Below are 21,305 nucleotides of genomic sequence, written 5' to 3' on the forward strand. Positions count from 1 at the left end.
GACGGCACCATGGAGACGAGGACGCCAGCAACGGAACAGGTAAGTGAATAACTTCTGTATGGCTCATAATTAATGCACAATGTACATTACAAAGTGCATTAATATGGCCATACAGAAGTGCTTACCCCCACTTGCTTTCTCGGGACAACCCCTTTAAAGGGCTTATTTGTTTGGACAATGCCCTGGAATGTCACCAAAGGGAAGTTGAAGGTATTGTACCGAGATCTGCTTTAGATTTTGGTACAACCCTTTAACCTCTTAGTATAAAGACCTCCACATTTCTAAAGCCATAACTTTATGTTTCCGTGGACATGGCCATTTGAAGCCTTTTTATTTCGTCTGGAAAGCTGAAGTTTATTATCATTTTTGTGTATTCTTCAACTATTCATTCTTTGTAGGGCAGGGGAAAAGAAAAAAACATCAATTCTGGCTTTTTTTTTTTAACAGCGTTAATCATGCAGCATAAATGACTTAATTTTTCTACTAGCTGGTATGATTACGACAAAACCATTGACTGCAGCATGCAAGGGGTTAACAGCGGGACTAGGTGATCTCACTGATGTCTGCTGTTGCGTGTTGTGACGGACACAGCCAGCTCCCATTGCAAATGGCGCAGACTCAGTTTCTGGGGCCAGGCCACTCATAAGACCTAAGTGTATGCCCATTCGCAGCAACTACTTCCAAGCCAGGATGTATATTTATATCCTGGGGCGAGAAGGGGTTAAGCATCCTAATCAATGGGTTGTCTGTGTAATGCGGGACAAGAATGTTCCTACAAAGCAAAAGATGTTTTTTGTAATTTCTCTCCACGTTCGCCAAGAGAAGAGGATCCTGAAGAGGGAAGGTTCTGTATCAACTCGGAATTCCATTTGGGGTATATGAAAATAGAATTTGCAAACTGGGCAACCCCTTTAAGGTAAAAGAAAAACTAAACAGTTTGGTTATTTTAACGCATTCCTGCTGCAGCGCTTTGCTATTTTACCTTAATTTTTTGTGTTCCCTACTATTAAAAAACCATCAGTGTTTTTTTTTGTAACAGTCATAGGAGGGCATGTGTTTTGCGGGACGATTTGAATTGTACAATGATACTAACATAGCATATTTTTATTTGAAAACTTTTAAAAGTTTCTAAGTGGGGCAAAATGGGAAAAAAAACAGAAATTATACCATTTTGTAGCATTTTTAAAGCATTTACAGTGCAGTAAGAATGACATCATCTTATTGTGTTTTTATGTAGTATTAAAAAAAGGTACCTTTCAAAAAATTTGCTCTATCACCATTTTTTGACCCCCCATACATTTTCAATTTTTTTATTAATAGAGTTGTGAGAGGGCTCTTTTTTGTGAGATGACGTGTAGGTTTTATTGATGCATACAACTTTTGGATCGCTTTTTACTCCATTTTTTTTTGCAAATGAGGTGACCCAGAATGCTCAATTCTGGCATACCATATTCACATTTCTGATGCTGTTTATCAAATTAAAAAAAAAAACTTTTCTAGTTATTCCTCATACTGTACCATTGTATGAAATCCGATATAATGCAATACTAAAGTTAGAAAGGACCTCCAGGGTCATCGGGTCCAACCCCCTGCTCAATGCAGGATTCCCTAAATCATCCCAGATAGATGTCTGTCCAGCCTTTGTTTGAAGACTTCCATTGAAGGAAACTCACCATCTCCCGTGGTAACCTGTTGAACTCATTGAGAACTCACCACCTCCCGTGGTAACCTGTTGCACTCATTGAGAACTCACCACCTCCCGTGGTAACCTGTTGCACTCATTGAGAACTCACCACCTCCCATGGTAACCTGTTGCACTCATTGAGAACTCACCACCTCCCGTGGTAACCTGTTGCATTCATTGAGAACTCACCACCTTCCGTGGTAACCTGTTGCACTCATTGAGAACTCACCACCTCCCGTGGTAACCTGTTGCACTCATTGAGAACTCACCACCTCCCGTGGTAACCTGTTGCACTCATTGAGAACTCACCACCTCCCGTGGTAACCTGTTGCACTCATTGAGAACTCACCACCTCCCGTGGTAACCTGTTGCACTCATTGAGAACTCACCACCTCCCGTGGTAACCTATTGCACTCATTGAGAACTCACCACCTTCTGTGGTAAACTGTCCCACTCATTGATCACCCACCCTGTCAGAAAGTTTTTTTCTAACATATAATCTGTATCTCCTCCCTTTCAGTTTCACCCCATTGCTTCTAGTCTTTCCTTGTGCAAACGTGAATAGAGCTGATCCCTCTGCACTGTGACAGACCTTCAGATATTTGTAGACTGCTATTAAGTCTCCTCTCCGCCTTCTTTTTTGCAAGCTTTTTTGCCATTTTGACTGTCATCCTATTAAGACATGCCAAAGGCATGTCATACTAGGCAATCATTTGTGGCAGCAGCCGCAATCTGCCTTAACACCCAGATGGCACCCTGCAATCTCATCACGGGGGTCCATTTGGAACATCTCAGTTCCCCTCAGGATATATAAATGCCTCTGCAGCACATGATAGTACTATATAGTCAGATTATGAAAACATTTAACCACTGCAAGGTGTTACTAAATGCCTGCTCTATTAGACTATCATATTCCAATTATGAGGGAGCTTCCATTTATGCACGGCGACAGTCTACGACTGCAAAGCTGCTAAAATGACTATTACTTCCCTTACAACCTCTTCTACTAATGCAGTTGCAAGGAATGGAGAATGCAAAATCACGCTTCACTAGAAATGGGATGAATTATGTATCAGTCAATATGTTGACCCCAGCTGTCAAGGAACGGTTAGCACTTCAGCACATAAATGTTGCACCCTTGGGTGCTATTTGATTACATACATCTCATCCATAGGAACACTATGGAAAGTAAACATCTTGTTTTGGAGATCCGTGCCTTTAGAAACATTGTATCCTTTGCTAGATTACAATTTGAACATTTTTTTTATGCAAGGCTTTATGGAAGCACTCAGCTATTACTAGACAAATGTCATGTGCATTTAGCTACAGAGACTCGAATTCTCTTTTTGAGTCGGTTCTGCGGCTTGTCCTCGTTGCTTTGTTAACGTACTGTTCAGTGCGACTGTACTTCCTCCATCTGTATGTCATCTTGTAAGCATGAATACGCTTTAATCCATCTTACTCAGGGCTTGCTTTCATTATTTTATAAAAATCTTCAAATATGCTTGAACGGCCTTCAGCAGCCCAAAATTGTACACGGCAAGCAAACTTTTCCAGTTCACACAAATACCAAGAGACACATTAAATTACTCATGCAAACAAAGCAAAGAAAAATTATCTGGCTGAACAGACATACATATTTCAACTAAAGAACAATCAGTCTCTGTTGGATAAATCTCAGTGAAAAGGATGATAAAATAGTGCACAGTCGAATGTATCTGTGACTCATTATGTAACCGAAACAAAAAAAAAGATTCATTTTGCATATAGATGACTTCGGAGAGCCCCAACCTCGTCTCCTGGACAGAATTTATATGGTTGTATATTATGCATTTACAATGATGTGAGGGATGTCCACTTCGGACAGGTTTAGAAGCAGAGCACTCTGTTAAATGACTATTTGCTTAGGCAATTACAAAAAAATGTCTGTTATGGGAGACCCAGGCAACAGCAGGATTCCATTGGTGTGCAAAAAAAAAATGACTGCGCAGTTTAGCAGATTACCAATAAGAGTCAGGGGGGGTTAAGGAAATTCAATTACAAGGTGCTCTATTTAGCAGTCCCTGTTGTAACCTCTTTTGACAGCATTCTCTAGGCACAAGACTACAGGATATATGCAGCATATGATTAAGGGGGTAAAGCTTTTAACAATAAATCCACTCATTTGTAAGATCTTCACCATAAATGAGCACAAATGCCCAGCTGCTCGGTTAACAAGTCTCTGGGCCTTGGGCGAGGACAATGATGTCACCGCAGCTGATCACATCGTAAAAATCTGTCAGTTGATTAGAAATTGATATACTTTGTTCATGACTTTGCAGGGGTATTTATCAGTGAGTATTATCATCTGTCTGAGCTTGAAAAAGGGGGCTTGTGCCCCTACAGCTGCTTGGCCTGTTGATACTGCTTGATTACTGGAGCATTCACCTCACCCCGGCACAGCTGTTAAGTCATCTGTAGGGCTGATATTTAGGGCTTAGTCACACGGGCGTTTATTGCCGCGATTTGCGCATGCGCATGCGTCCGGCGATTTTTTAAAACCATTGCTTTGCAATGGTATCGGACACATGAGCGCTTTTTATGCGCTCGTCCGATAAATTAGAGAACAGAAATCGCAGATCGCACCTATCTGCGATTCCTGTTCTCTTCTCTATATGCGCTCAACGGGGTCGGCGGCAGCAGCGCCGACCCCATTGAGAACATATAGAATACAAATCATTCTTCTTGGCAGAGAAGAACGATGTTTGCCCAATGAATTCAATGGAGCCGGCAATACAGCCGACTCCATTGAAAGCAATGGGCTGCCGGCGTGCGCGGGATGAATTGTCGGGAAGGGGTTAAATATATAACCCCTTCCCTGCAATGCATCCTTAAATGTGAAAAAATAAAAAAAAACGATGTACTCACCTGCTCCCGGCAGCTGGAGATCCCGGCGGCCAGCCTGCAGTGGGTGTGAAGGGGTGTGACTCAGACTGGCCCCTGATTGGCTCAGCCTGAGCCAATCAGAGGCAGATCTCAGTCACACCCATTCATGAATTCATGATTTACCATATTATTCATGTGTAACTTAAAAGCTAAGGAAACCATTATGTCCGAAAAATCAATGCACGCATATCTTACGAAGTCTCTGCAGAAAAACAATCATGCACTTTTTTTTGCATTGAGTTTACTTTTACATGCATTTATAAAGCCTCATACTTGGACTGTAGGTTCTCCTACATTTAAATTTCTGTCTGGGGGTGTTCCCAGTGCTGATCAGTTGGTTTCTCTCATGAATGTACACAGCGCTGCCCCTCCCCTCTTTCAGAGGCTGTGTAGCATAACCACACCCACTCAATACTACACAGCTATTTGTTTATCTCATCCTCTTTGAGTAGCTGCTGGTCGCATTCCCAATAAAAAGAATTTTATTATTCAATTCCAAAATATCACTTAAATAGTTATCCCCTACAGCTACCACATAATTCTGCAAGTAATGCTCTGTTCATACTTCTGTCTGCTTGTTCCATCATAAATTGCCAGATTATTTTTATTTTTTTCCGACAAAATGACAAAACACATAGACAGAATCCATTCTAGTCAATGGGTTCCATCAGGCTGCTCCGGGTTCTGACATTTTGACAGATCTGCGTCCATTTTATTTTCATTCTTCTGTTCAATAATGAAACAGAAAAATTGAAAAGTTGAACAGAGCCTTACTCTTTAAATAAGTGGTCAAAGGCAGTGTTTATCACCTCTGGTTCTCACATACCCCCAACAGATCATGATTTGAGGATATCTGATAGGGAGAACACCTGTGGACATTTCTGAGGCACTCACAACTAAATCATCTGGGCAATATTAAGGAAATCCTGAAATCATGACCTGTTAGGGGTAGTGAATGGCTGAAGTGAAGAAACACCGGTGTAGGGCAGTGCTTCATTGTTTCTCACCTATGGCCCTCAAGCACTAGTAACAGATGTTGAGTTCAGGAAAGACCAAACTAATAGCTTGTATCACGGAATGACTAATCTGAGTGCACTCACCACTACCAACTTGTCTAGAAAGATTGCGAGTGCGCAGTCGCCAGACTACAGGTGAATTTTTACCAGCTTTCACAGGGTCTTTTCACATGCCGACCGAAAGCACAAATCACGCCCTGAATCTGGTCTGATTCACTCCAGCACTCCACAATGCCGCTTGTACCACTGCCACCAACTTTTAAAGATAAGCTGGAACCCAGACTTATGAATTATGAACACAAAACTTTGGCGTTATGGTTCGTTTTAAAACAGACAAGACTTGACTAATAAATTGCAGATTTATTTTTAGAAAAAGACTAGCGGTGCAGAATATATATACAGAGACACACATACACAAAAAATATACAAAAAGGAGGTTTCATTGGAGTATGAGGGTATATAGGCATACAAAACACTACTGTATTTTAAAATAAAACAAGGAGAAACATAAATGACAGATACCAGATTTGGGATATCTGGCCCAAGGTTCTGATCCGTGGAGAGTTACTGAACCAATGCAAACAGCCTTACGCCAAGCATATCTCTGAAGTCTGACAAAGATTCTTCCTGATGCCCCAGTTTTAAAAGTTTTCCTCAGGGCACACATCCCCCACCCCCTCTGATGTCATTCAGGATGGTTGGGGTAGGGCATGCATCCCTTGTGGAAAAATCAAAAGATTTTTCCCTAATCTGAATTTCAGCTCCGGCGTGTCTGCGAGAAGCTATCTTCTAGGTGAATGATTTTTCTTAGACTTCATTAATAAAACTGATAGACATACAATGTGGTTCACTCATGCTAATTCTACCCCAAACATGCAAGTGGATTTAAAAAAGGACAGGGGTCATTTATACACATCACAGCTCTTGTCCAGGGGTATGTCAGACAATGGCCTTCTGAATGCAAATATCAACAGCTGGGATTGAGTAATGGGCCGAGGGGCCAGAACTGGAAACTCATACTGCATTCTCACTACTGAAGGACTGAATGGGATAACAATGGCCCAACATGGGTGAAAATATGGCTGGGCCTGATACACACAAAATGGCCGACGACCTGCCAGTCTCTATCACAGCTTGGAATTGAGAAACACTGATTTAGAGTATTAAAGGGTTAATGAAAACACTTCTGATGGTCTAACTATAGACAACATGCTTCAAGGTTTGTGTAGTAAAGCCAATAAAAATGAGATATTACTGGTGGTCTAGATAGCCAAAGGTTAAACGCAATCACCCCGGTGGGTAACCTTTTTAGTGACAAAAGTGAGCGATAGCTTCGATGTATGAAACTCAAACAGGAAGATTTATCAATCCGTTAAAAGACCGCAGTATGCCTTTTTACTGAACTCACTAATGGGCTTAACCCTTTCCAATCCAATTTGTATCTTGGTTTTCCTAGGGGGCTTACTTTTTTTTTCTGACGTTTTACATCGGCGCTATATGCTGGATAAAGCCACTGCTGCATGAGGTGACACGTTGCATAGGCTCCGACAGCAGAGAGGCTGGCAATATACAGTAAGAGAACCCCGACGGATGCCTTCCAACATCAGAGCTGTACAGCCTTAAATCATAATGTCTTCAGAGGTCAGACAGTGGATTGAAAAGGGTTAAACTGGCCATCAACAGTGGTTTGGTGGCACTCAAGATCCCTGCTAATCAGGTCTTTCCCAGGCCAGTGTGCCAGTATACTAACCTGATTTCCGCAGGAAGCAGATAGCTACGTTTCTCTCTGCAGTGGGCAGGCTTATTATTACAGTCAGTGTTTTAACTGAAATGAATGGAGCTTTGCCTCAAGTACCAAGTTGGGCCACTGCAGAGATTATGGAGCTATCTGCTTCCTTCTTATATCAGTTGAATGTATGACCATACCAGTGTAGCAAGCAGCTGATCAGCAGGGGTCCTGGATGGCAGACTCCTGGCAATTTACTATTGATGGCCTTTCCTAAGGGTAGATCATCAATAGTTTACTGCTGGACAGCACCTTTAAGACTGGATTTTCATAAACTACTTTTAATTTGAAGTGTGTTGAAGTAAAATGTGCATGCCTCTTAATAAACCTGACACATCTTGAGCCAGAAAATGAAATCTATGCCTGCTATGTGCAGGAGTCATAAAAGTCATAAAAGTGGCACAAATCAACCAAATTCCCAACAGTATGTCTGATGTGACTCACCATGTATTGTGATGAGTGTGAGGCATAGCAGTGGAGTGGTATTTAATACATACACATGGGGGACAGGCTTGGACTGGCCCACAGAAGAAGAGCTGAATCCCCCAGGAGGTCCTAAGCTAGGGTAGGCCCCCAACCCATCACCCCCACACATGATCTGCACATATTGGATTAATAGAAGTCAACCAATTCCTGCCTGCTGCATTCTCCATGTACTTCAGTGAAGACAGGGCCCTATATAAACACAACCACCCTTCTATGGAAATAGATAGAGAATGCAGCAGAAACATATTACCAGGGACTGCGTAATATTTGCAAGTAGCTGTACAGCCCCCCACCCTTCCCGAATAAATCTTAAGGGTGGACCCTCAACATTCCAGTTGGAGATTGATGAGGGATGAGTTTTAATAATATACTGCACCAATATCAGGCTAAGATGTGTATATATTAGATATATCCTCCTGGCCAGCAGCTAGATAATTGCTCCTAGGTTTAAGAACTTAGCAGTTAATGACCTTCAAGGTGTGTTTACACGTGGCGGAAAGTCCGTAGCGGATATTCTGCAGCATTTCTGCATCCAAAACAGTAACAATCTGCAGCCGATTACAGAAGGCACAGCGCTCATCTTCAAAGTCTTCAACCGTCCATGTTTCATTCATCCAGTATCGGCAGCCTCTAGTAAGGGAGGTGCCACCAGTCAGGTGATGCTGAAGGGACCAGCGGCGCTGCGCTCAGTACAAGCCGCCCGATACTGAGTGAAGGAAACACTGACAGCCAAGGACTTCCGAGGTTAGCAATGTGCCTTCAGAAACAACTGATTTTCAATCAAAACCTGACCAATGGTGTGGGGGTCCAAAGAAGGGCAACTAAACTAATAAACGGAATGAGGGGGACTAGTATACCCAGAGAGGCTAAGGGGCGATCAAATAACTATGTATAAATACATTAGGGGACAATACAAGGATCTCTTACATGATCTGTTTATACCCAGGACTGCGACGGTGACAAGAGGGCATCTGCTACGTCTAGAGGAACGAAGGTTTCATCACCAACACAAAAGAGGGTTCCTTACTGTAAGAGCAGTGAGACTGTGGAACTCTCTGCCTGAGGATGTGGTGATGGCAAAATCCATAGAGGAGTTTAAGAGGGGACTAGATGTCTTTCTAGAGCGCTATGATATTACAGGATATAGACATTAGGTGACCAGCGGGGTTCTTGATCTCAAATGTTGATCCAAGAATTACTCTGGCTGCCGTTATGGAGTCAGGAAGGAATTTTTTCCTCCAAATGAGCTAAATTGGCTCGTTGGGGGTTTTGCCTTCTTATGGACCACCAAGGATGGGGGGGTTGAAACAGGCTGAACTAGATGGACATGGTCTTCATTCAGTCTAACATACTATGTTACTAATTTGCTTGATCTGCAGAGTATTGGGGAATTGAATACTCAGATATCATTCATATACAACTAAGGTCTAATGACATAGTGAGGGGTAATACAGTATATGCTTCCACCTCCCATTCATTATTGGTTCCCTAATTCCCGATGAACCACCGTAAGGGTGGGGAAACACGTTGAATTATGAACTGTGAACCATAACAGAATATACATATCTTCACTTGATTGGAAGATTGAATTGGGAACTGTGAACTATAACATAATGCACATCCTCTCTTGATTGGTGTATTGTGAATAGAGATGAGCGAGCGTACTCAGTTCGGGTGTTTTTGCACTCGAGCACCGCTTTTTCCGAGTAACTGACTAATCGGACGAAAAGATTCTGGGGGCGCCGGGAGGCGGAGGGCGGTGTGGTGGAGCGGGGGGGGGGGGGTGTAGCAGTGGGCAACAGGGGGGAGCTCTCTCTCCCCTCCCCACTCCCCTCTGCAACCCCCCGCCCACCGGCGCCCCCCGAATCTTTTCGTCCGAGTAGTCAGTTACTCGGAAAAAGCGGTGCTCGAGTGCAAAAACACCCAAACCGAGTACGCTCGCTCATCTCTAGTTGTGAACCAAAATAAAAAAACGTATCTTCTTCTACACTATATCAAACAAATTAGTAGAGTGTTATTCCTATATATTAGCACTAGTGGAGTATAAGTCTGAGTTAACTATGTGTGTGCGCGTCTGGCATTGCTGATATCCTGTCATTAACCCCCCTTTTTTGATATGATGGATGCATTTGTCTTTTGTGCCCGAATGTTTTTTAACCCTTTGCAATCCAATTCTGGATTCAGGGCTTTCTACGGGGCTTTCTCTTTCCACCATTATACAATGGCGCCATCTGCTAGCTAGAGCCAGTACTGCAGTATGTGACATTCTGGAGAGGCCCCCCCAACAACAGAGCGGCCAGTAATATACAGTAAGAATACCCTGCCGGACGTCTTCCGACATCGGAAGCTGTACAGCCTTCAATCAGAATGTCTTCAGACGTCAGACAGTGGATTGGAAAGGGTTAAAAAAAGTTATAATAAAATGTATAAGTTTTAATATTTCGTGTCTATTCTGTGAAGGGCTTAATTGAATTGTATGGACTCTCTTTGCCTCTGTGAGACGATTTACCTCTCCAAAGCAACCCAACTGCAGGGAAAATGAGCATCCAAAATCAAATTCTCCAGGTAAAATCAGCTGTTTGCCAGGGTCTTGGAAGCCGATTCCGCATTAAGAGGGTTGACTTTGATGAGGCAAGCACTTGCATTTTCTTCAAGAGGCTCTCCTGAAAATAGCTTCGCTAAATCAGAAGTCTATGGCTGGAACTGCTGCTATGCACAAGCTGTGGAGAGACTAATGAGGATGTGAACATTTTTCCTTTTTTTCCCCCTTATTTTAGCCTGCTTCTTACTACGTCTTGGCATTGGTGAGCTCATGTGTGATGGACTGCACCCGGGTATTGGAGGATGGGTTGTAATGGTAGTAGATAAGATCAATTCATAAGAAAATATTAAAAATGGTACATTTTGTGACCCGCGGAACTCCTGAACATCTGCAATCCCATTGGGACCACTTAGTTGCACATCACCCATTCTCCCAAGATATAGAAGGCTATCGATGGAGGAAATGAGAGTCGTTCTCCTGTAACTAACAAGGAACTAGAAGGGCTTCTTGGATTGTGACATTACCTGTACAGTAAGCAAACATAAATTAGCAAGAAACAGACATTATATTAGCAAGAAACTGCCATAAATATTCAGGCAGGGACATGCGAAGAGTAAACTAATTACTGCAGAGCACTGTGAGCCACCTGACCAAGGAAGCTACTGAACCGTGGAAGCATTAAGCAAATAAAAAAAGCATGTAAAAGCAGCAGAGTGATCGTAATGAGACATTTTAATAACACATACATGGGGAGGGATACATTAAGTGAGGAGAAGGTTTCTGGGTGAAGAACTGCTTTTCAGCTGCACAAGAGAAAGAACTCAGAACATTGGTTCCTCTACATGTTCCCTTGTTCATCTGAAGACAAAAAAACGGTAAGAAAATGGTGTTTTAGTAACTTATTAACTCTTTCAATACAAGTAAGGAAGTTTAGAACAACTTGGCAGGATGTGGGTTAATGAATATTGTGAGAACGTTGAGAAATTTGGTCTTGGAAAAGGCTTAAAGTGCAGCTCTGGTGATTTTTTTTCCCATTCATTATGTAGCTATTCCCCCAGTATATATAAATCAGCTATTATTACACTGGTTAGTTATTTCTTTCCATCTAAAACTCCCAGCCTCTTTTTCCTCAGATGGTCATGTGATCTCAATTCTCATCAGCTCAGATCTACTTGGGGTTATGCTGTCTGACACTAGTCAATTTCTCAGTCTGTGTTATGCGATTGCCTGAATCCTACCAGAGTAATTGCCTAGAGGAGAAGACAGGCTCTTCTATCACAGTTACTGATGATGCTCCTGTCACACGGGTATAATAGAGGAGATCACAGCTCATCCTCCTGACTGTATGCTTATGGTCTGTACTTTAATTTAGGCGAATATAGAAGGTAAGGATCATTAAACTGTTCCACCCAGCGGGCAGAATGGTATAGCGTCTTGCTAATGCAGTGTTGATGCATCATGGGATAAATTTGAATGTAAAAGATCTTAAGATGGTGACTGATACGCATCAAACAGGGGGCTGCACTGCATGGAAATGACAGCAATATACAGAGGAGATCTCCAGATTGTGAGGCAAAGATGGTGTGTTTTTTTACCGGAGGGGCCCTTTAATGAATTGTTTTGCTTGCTGCTGCTGGAATATATTAGGAATTGTATTGTGATAGAAACCTACAGGTACATACACTGGTTCATTTGGACATGCCCATATCTTATTCCCAATGTTAGCATTAATGCCTACTACTTAGTCTTACTGGCTCCACTATTTTCCCTACAATGATTACAGATGAGGGGACAGTTCATAAAACATAAGCAGGTCTATTGATAAGGCCTTATTCGGACAATAGTGTCCAATTGCAGTCTGCCAAAAATAGACCCTTTGTAATCCGTGCGCAGTATATGTCTAGTGTCATCCGTATGCACTGTGTGGCCATTTTTATACTCCCGTGGTCATCCAAAAAAAAAAACAAGAGGACCAATTTGTTTCTTGCATTGCTTAGCAAATATTCATGAAAAATGGAGCACATGCAGGTTTCAATCTTTGTACCCTTTTATCACACCCATTGACCTGAGGGCAACTGCCATGCAATAACTCGGACCAGAATAGGTCGTGCTGCAGGACTCTTTTGTTTCACACAGATCAAAAAAAACCCACCCATCAGAATAGCCCTGCTGACTGTAATGGAGCTATGTAGGTCTCTGTGCTATTCGTTTCACATACAAGCAGTACACAGATGAGAAGAACACCCAGAAGAATATGTCTTAGGAGCCAATTACAGCTCCCTAGTTAGCGGACGAAGGGTGTAAAGCATAACATACATAAGGTCCACTCACACAGGGGTATTTTCTGTCTGTACTACTGATTTTTTGCACGCAGTAAATACGGATGTAATACGGACATAAAAACTGCACACATAGCAAAAAGCAAGACAGAAACATGCAGTGAAAATAGTGCATTTTGCATGAACCAAAATTGCATACACCTGTGTGCCACACCCCACCCTTTGCACTTCAGTCTGCAACAACTTGGAGGGCAGAACATGCCTTACCATTTGCTCACACAAGGACACGCTCTGCCAAGCACGCGTTATGATCGTGTGGGCAAACTAGGCACGGGGCCCACATGATCGTTACCAAGAGGACTGGGTATGCACACGGGTTTCAAGCAACTGATCCTGTGCTGCAAGGGGGATGACAGTGCCCTACCTAAGCGGGGACATTGCCCCAATAAGGGCAGCCCAGCGGTCTTCGGATCTGGGCCCTAGCTGATCCTAGGAACCACGCCACAGAACAGGAGACATACACATGCCACATAACAGGGACTGAACAACAGGACACACAGAGCCAGAATACACAGCATACAGCAGCCACAATGCAAACACTAATAGCAGATAAGCTGAATATAAATGCGAGGTGTTAGTGCGTACATTCGCCAAAGAACTTAAGCTGCAAGCCCCGGCAAGGCTCCTCGTATCTTGCAGTCCCTACACTAGCAAGACACATCTACTAGAGGGCCCTAGAGGCCAACCTAGCGCAGACATAGCAAACAAACTCAGCAGACCAAACTGAGACAAAATAAACGTACAAACGGACATGAACCATAAGGCACAGATCACACAGCAAGCTGCAACAGAACAAGTAACAGGACACATGTCACAGATACATCCAAACAGTACAAGACCAGCTTCAGACTGACCAGGAGCTGGGCTTATGTGTGAGCACAGACGCAGGGAATTGGCTAGCAGGAAGTATCACACCCAGCCAGCTCAATCAATTAACCCTGAGAGTGCTGTGCTGCTAGGAAGCTTAGAACTATAGATCCCAGCAGCACACGTAACAGCACGCTGACCAGGTGCAGAGCATCCCCAATCATCCCCGAGTTAGCATTTAAGGCCCCATATGCACATCCGCACGGGCCATACAGAGACTGTTACAAACACCCAACTACAAGTTACATTTGAACCACTGGTTACACAATCCAGTTACACTATACAGTACCCTCTACAGCTATCTTTCTCTGGACCATTTGTTTGATCAACATCACTATCAAAGGCATTTGTATAACAACTCCGTGCAGGCAGGCGGGCTCATCTATCACTGCAGTACCTATCCTATTATGCACTAATGTACTAATGTCTACATAATGAACTCTAAGGAACTTCTCCCAACACTCATTAGCAACCAACACTCTTTGGATACATACCCTCAACACTGAAAAGTCATGGAATTATGGAAATCACAGATTCAAAAGACATGTTAATGATATGCAAATGATGAAAAATGGAAAGAAAATATTCAAAATAGCTCAATTTATTCAGTATCGAGTATAAGCACCATGCACAGAAATATCCTCACTCACACGCCTTGTCAGGTCATCAATGAGGTTATTAATGGTTTGCTGAGGAATGTTCTGCCACGCTAAATGTACGTGGGCATGCAAATCATCAAGATGCGCTGCTGGCACCTTTACTCTTACTAACAAATGATGTCCTAGATGTGTTCAATGGAAAACCTGTCCGGAAACGCTGCAGCCACGGTAGCATATTTAAGCCACGCAGGCTGCTTGCAGTTGCTCAAGCAACATGTGGCCTGACATTGACGTCTTCAAAAACGGGACACTTTGGATAAAGTGGCCGTACCACTGATGCATGACCAAAAACAATCCTTCATCTTCCTTGATTGCATAACGTTATGACTTTTCCTTCTTGGTGTTGCAATTTCAATGCTGAGGAGCAGGGGCGTAACTATAGAGGGTGCAGGGGATGCGGTTGCACCCGGGTCCAGGAGCCTTAGGGGCCCATAAGGCCTATCTTCTCCATATAGGGAGCCCAGTACTATGAATAAAGCATTATAGTTGGGGGCCCTGTTACAGGTTTTGCATTGGGGCCCAGAAGCTTCAAGTTATACCTCTGTGCAGCATGGTTTAGGTATGGGTACGGGTACAGATAGAGGGGGGGGGCCCAGCTCACCTTTTGCATCAGGGCCCCTGAGCCTTTAGTTACGCCCCTGTTGAGGAGTGTATCCATCTAGAATCTACCTTATTTGCTGTGCCAATACACATAATACTTGCCCGAAAAAATATTTTACCAAATACAGCATTCCCCTTAGTAATTAGCAGCACCATAGCTTTCAGCTGAACAATGGAATAATCAAATGTTCCTATCAGTTTTTAACACTCTATACAATCTGAGGCTTCTTTCACATGAGCGCATATCGACCGCCCATTTCACAGCCGGCCGATATGCGCTGTGATCTGATGTATTAGATTCCAATGCATCAGATCACATGGGTGTATTTGCGGGACGTAGAAGTGCCCGGCCGGCCAATATAGCGTTGGGCGTTTTTAGGTCAAGCCCAAAACATAGTTCTGGAACTATGTTTTGGGCCAGAATACATGGGCCGCTGCATGGGCTCCTATGGGAGCCCATGGCAGCGGCTGTAGGTGAGAGGGAGTTTAGCAGCGTGGCTGCTTAACTACCTCCCTCTGTTCTCCTCCCCTTCCCCATGCAGGCTCACCTGTCCTCTCCTTCCCGCTCAGTTTGTGCAATGAGAGGGGGCGGGGTGGGGGGGACAGCTAAGCGCCTCCTCTCATTGATGGCTATGGGCAATGGGTGGGACATGGGTGGAGCTTAGCACCAACCCTGTCCCACCCCTTGCCCATAGCCATCAATAGGAGGAGGCGGAGCAGACCAGCACTTAGCTCCGCCCCAGTCATGCCCCCTCTCATTGCACAGACCGAGCGGGGAGGAAGAGAGGTAAGCCTGTGATAGGGAGGGAGGGGAAATGGGAGATGGCCTGGTGAGGTTTGCGCATTTGCGCCAGCCTCACTAGGCCACATATTAGCCTCTTACTCTCAAGCTCAGTACTAGGGAGCAATTTCAGCAACCTCATTGCTTCTGATTCACAATTCCAGCAACCTGATTGGTTGTTTGGGTTGTGTAATTCAACCTGATTGGTTGTTTGGGTTCCCTTATTGAACCTGATAGGTTGTTAGGGTAGAGATGTAGGTGAAATTGATAATATGCCACCAGGCCATATGAACGGGTGCACAAACATTTGATTTGCCGTTCACCAGTTTTTTCGCCCCCAACGTAGCGTATATCGTCCGGCTGTGAAAACGGCCGGCCTATATGCGATCGTGTGAAAGAAACCTGAGGCTGGGCTCACAAGAGTGTATGGTCACAGCATGTTACACAGTACCAATCTCTCATAGGCTCCCATGTTACTGCTTACATGATTTGTGCAAAATATGCTCACAAGAAAAATTGCAGCATGTTCTATCTTGGCGCGTATTACGCGCGCCTACACACCAAGATAGTGCATGGCGATTAGCAGCCCACAGAAAGTACACAATGTCATTGTATACTTGCTGTGCGGCACGCAGCCCTTTATGGCCGACTGTGCCCTGCCTAACTAGATGCTTAAAACATGACAGTTTTCCTATGGTCAAAGGTTTAACCCTTTCCAATCCACTGTCTGACGTGTGAAGACATTCTGATTGAAGGCTGTACAGCTCCGATGTCGGAAGACATCTGGCAGAGTATTCTTACCGTATATTACTGGCCGCTATGTTGTCGGGGGCCTCTCCAGCATGTCCCATACCGCAGCACTGGCTCTAGCCAGCAGATGGCGCCATTGTATAATGGCAAAAAGAAAACCCTCGGGGGGGCGTGGCCTAGCCGATGGAGAGTTAGGACGTGGTGCGCTCTTGCTCCGTCCTCCCCACGGCTGAAAACAGTCCAAAAAGGCATCCAAACACCCGAAAACTACACCCCGGAGCAGGCATGGTGAGGAGAAGAAGGGGCACAAGTCTGAGCAGGACAAGGGAGGAGGACTCTGGCCCCCTTGACCGTTATATAACCACCGGCAGGGACGGCCGCGAGCGGGAAGGCGGGAACCGGCCCCCCACAGGACAGACGGAGGAGAGAAGGGGGAGACAGCGCCGAGCAGAAGAATCCGAGGACTCAGACCCAGGCGACAGACCCCCAGAAACAACCGGCAGCCCCATGCCTCTCGCATCTGCGACACAGGAACCCAAGGAAGAGGAGGACCCACGCGGCGACAAGATGGCACCGGACGGAACCGCGCCACCCCTGCCGGCGGTCGCAAGCTCAGAGGGCCTCCCAGCTCCAGCACAGACATACCCCGGTCCCCCAGCAGTGAAAGCGGTCCACTCACCACACCTGGAGCTGAGCGGGGTGCCACCGCCGGAGCCGCGAAGCCGGAGAGTCCTACCGGAAGCAAGGACCCGGCCGCCATCTTGCCCAAGCGCCACACCGTAAGTAGGCGGGGAGCGAGACGTCAGACAGCGAGGAGCCGCAAAGGAGAATCCCCGAGACCAGCAGACACCTGACAAGCCACCAAGTACAAGGGAGGGGGGCAGCACAGACATGCCCCACCCAGAGGTGAATAGCCCAGTCATCAGAGCCCAGACCACACAATTAGAGGGGCGGAAAGAGGGTCAGAAACAGGGGCAGACCCTAAATGAACCCACAATGGACGGGGATGAGGAATGGGCAGCCTCCCCTGGACCCCCACCAGTGACCCGGGGAAACAATAACCATGGCACACATGTAAGCCATGGCCCCATGACCGGAGGGGAACAGCAATACACTGGCCCCCCGACTCCCCTACCCCCCAGACCAGCTTTACCAAGCAGAAAAGGGAAGCGGGACGAACCATTACAAAAAGGAGACCCTAGAGAACCGTACCCCACATACGCATACGTGGCTACCCCTAGGCAAAGGCCACAGAAGCCAGATACACGACCTAAAACAACACCCAGAGATAGGACAGGGAACAAATCTCCGCCACACGACAAATCGCCCTCCCCCGACAATTGGGATTGGAAAGAACACCTTAGATCCATCCCAACCAGGGGAGACCTCGACAATCTATTTACTCAATTTGCCTCATCACAAAAGTCAGCGCTCGAATCCATACAAAAAGAAATTCAACTGATGGGACAGTAAGAGAAACGGAAGAAGCCCAGGAACAAGTACTCCAACACGTGAGCGAACATCACGATATTCTGTGTGAACATGCCAACCAGATATTAGAACTAGCCAACCATTTGGATGACATCGAGAATAGTCATAGGCGCAATAATCTGAGGATTAGAGGCCTATCTGAAGAGATAGAAAGCAGACATCTTGAGGACTGGGCGCAAAAGTGCTTTGGAGAGCTCCTGAACAGACCCCCAAGCGTCCCGATAGAAATCGATAGAATTCACAGAGCACTGGGACCCAGATCAACAGACCCTGAAAGACCAAGGGACGTGGTCTGCAGAATCCACTTTTATAAGGAGAAGGAAGAGATCCTGCACCAGACAAGAACTAAAGGTCCGATAAAAATTAAAGACAGAGAAGTACTGTTCCTGCCCGACCTGTCAAGGAGAACTCTACAGCAACGCCGGGCACTTCGACCCTTACTAGCAACCCTGAAAGATCAAGGAATCCCCTACCGCTGGGGGTACCCATTCCAACTGATAGCAGGCTCGGGCAACGCGATAGCGGTCTTCAGATCCCTAGGAGACCTACCGAAGTTTCTCACAGTCTTGAAGCTTCCGATGATCGAGCTCCCAGAGTGGCAGAGACCAAGTATCCCGACCATGAACCCGCCCAAAAGCCAATGGCAACCAGTACAACACAGTCGGAGAAAACAAAATAATAAAAATGGAGCTCCACCACCGCGTGACTCGGCCCCCTGAATCGTGGCGAAAACACTGGAAAATAGAGACCCTCCTCCTGACTGGGGGACAACGCCACTTTCAAGGAAGATACAAACTGTTACTACTGTTGCTTCCCTAACCCCACCCCTCAGGACACACAAAATAGCTTGGGAAGATTTGGTCTCTGGGACTTGATACCTTATCGCCACCGAGAGAGCAAAGTCCACCCCAAGACAGGCACATAGCAAGTGCACCTCGAAGTTCCACCCAGGTGAACACCTTTACCGGGACCGGAGACACAGGAACCGCCCACAGACCCAGTACAACCTGGACTGCCAACTTATGGCTCCCCCCCTACCCTCCGACATAGCTTGCGGAGGCACTCACTCTCTTCATACCCTTCATCTTATCCATCTATCCTGCCGGCTCCCGCTCGCACTCTCACTCTCCAAAACCCCTCCCCTCCCCTTCTTCTCCCCCCTTCAACATCTCTTCCCCCTTTATCTTCTTTGCTCTGCCTATTAAGGTTTGGATGCCCACCACATTGTTGTTATTGTTACAGACAGTTGCCGTGGGGAGGGGGAGCCGCGTCAAGGAGACTCGACCCGACTCAGCCGCCCTCCCACTAGGGACTGCAGCAAGTTTTTGCTGCATAGACGTTAGTCGTTTGTAAGCTACTGATTCCTACCGGAAGCACATAGACTACCACGTTTAAGATGGCATACGGTGGATTGTTGTTGTTACCCTGCCCACCCCGCCCCCATCTTCCCTCCTGTGTGTTCCTTCCCCGCCCTTATTTCCAGGTATCGCATACAAGAGGGACTAGACCTCTGGACAATAGCCAGACGGCATTCCGTCCACCTAACAAACTCAGATGGCCCGACTAACAGTCTGTTCTTTCAACACAAAAGGACTTAACTGTCCCAATAAACGAAACCAAATCCTGTACAGACTCCACAAGAAACGGGTCATGGTAGCAATGCTACAGGAAACACATTTCCCACGTTCGGGGACACCGGACTGTGGTAGAAACAAATTTTACTCTCGGTGGTTTCATTCCACCCACCCCGATAATAAAACTTGTGGAGTCTCTTTAGCGTTCCATAAATCAATAACTCCAACAGTGATATCCCAAGAAGGAGGCGAGGATGGGAGGTATTTATTCCTGAAAGTGTCCATTTGTAACAAAATCTACACAATTGCTAACTTATACTTCCCAAACCAAGGACAAGTGGGTTTCGCCGCCAGAGCTTTCCGGGGCCTCTCGAACTTCGCGGAGGGGAGTCGGGTCATACTGGGAGGGGACTTCAACATGTGTATGGACCCCCGATTGGACTCCTCCACAGGACGCTCCGCGCTTTCAAGGTCAGCCATTCGTAGGGTCCAGAAAATCCTCGTGAGTATGAACCTGATAGACATCTGGCGCATCCTCCACCCGGGTAAGCGCGACTATAGCTTTCACTCCATGGTCCATAACTCATACAGTAGGATCAATTACATATTCATCTCACATAGTCTATTAGATGGGGACCCTCAATGTTCTCTAGATGTCCTATTGTGGTCTGACCACTCCCCGGTGTTTGCATCCATGGGCCCGGGGGACACGGAACCGAGGACGCCTATGTGGCGATCAAATGACAACTTACTCAAAGACGTCGTCTGCATGAACGACGTCAAAAAAACGATAGAAAACTTCAAGACGGACCACGACAAAGACCCCACATCTGCCCCACTAAAATGGGAAACACTAAAATGTGTTCTAAGAGGGGTGTTTATCTCACACGGGGCAAGGATCAGGAAAGAGACCGCTAAACTCACCAAACTAATAACAGACCTCCAACAAAAAGAAACGTCAAATAAGGCTCAATCGTCCAATACCCTCCAAACGGAGATCTCAGATATCCGTCATAAAATCTTAGACATCTTCGACCAAAAAGCCCTCGGAAGAAGAGACACACTCAAAGTGGGTTACTATGAGTACGGAGATAAGGGAGGAAGATGGCTGGCCAGGGCTCTACACCCCAGAGGGTCGCACCCACCTATACATTCCATTAATACAGCTGAAGGTAGTCGAGTTCACACACCAAGGGGAATTCTGGAGGAATTCCGTAGATATTACTCCAAACTATACAATATCCCAGAGACACGTAGCTCCCCAGACACCCAACACGTACAATCACTGGAGGAATACCTCGACCAACATACCCCGAAGCTATTTACACCGGAGGAGGCAGGATCAGGTGGGATTCGTGCCGGGGAGGGAGGCAAGAGACAACTCCACTAAAACACTGTCCTTAATTGATCGGGCCAGGAGAAAGAGTGCCGCTCTGCCTGCTCTCTGCCGACGCCGAAAAGGCGCTCGACAGAATCAGCTGGAAGTTCCTGAAGGCGACGCTGGGGAAATTAGGATTGGGACCCAGAGCCTTATCATGGGTAATGGCTTTATACACAGGCCCCTCGGCCCAGATCAGGGTTAACAGTAGCCTGTCCGCTCCCTTTGAGATTAAAAACGGAACGAGACAAGGATGCCCCCTATCACCAATTTTAAACATCCTGGTGATGGAGACACTAGCGAACGCCATCAGGTCCAATCCCTCCATAAGAGGGATGCAGGTAGGGAAGATTGAACATAAAATATCACTCTTCGCGGATGACTTGCTAGTGTACATCACTGATCCCCGAGTGGGTCTCCTTAACAT

Source organism: Eleutherodactylus coqui, chromosome 10 (genome assembly GCF_035609145.1).
Source record: "Eleutherodactylus coqui strain aEleCoq1 chromosome 10, aEleCoq1.hap1, whole genome shotgun sequence".
NCBI lineage: Eukaryota > Metazoa > Chordata > Amphibia > Anura > Eleutherodactylidae > Eleutherodactylus > Eleutherodactylus coqui.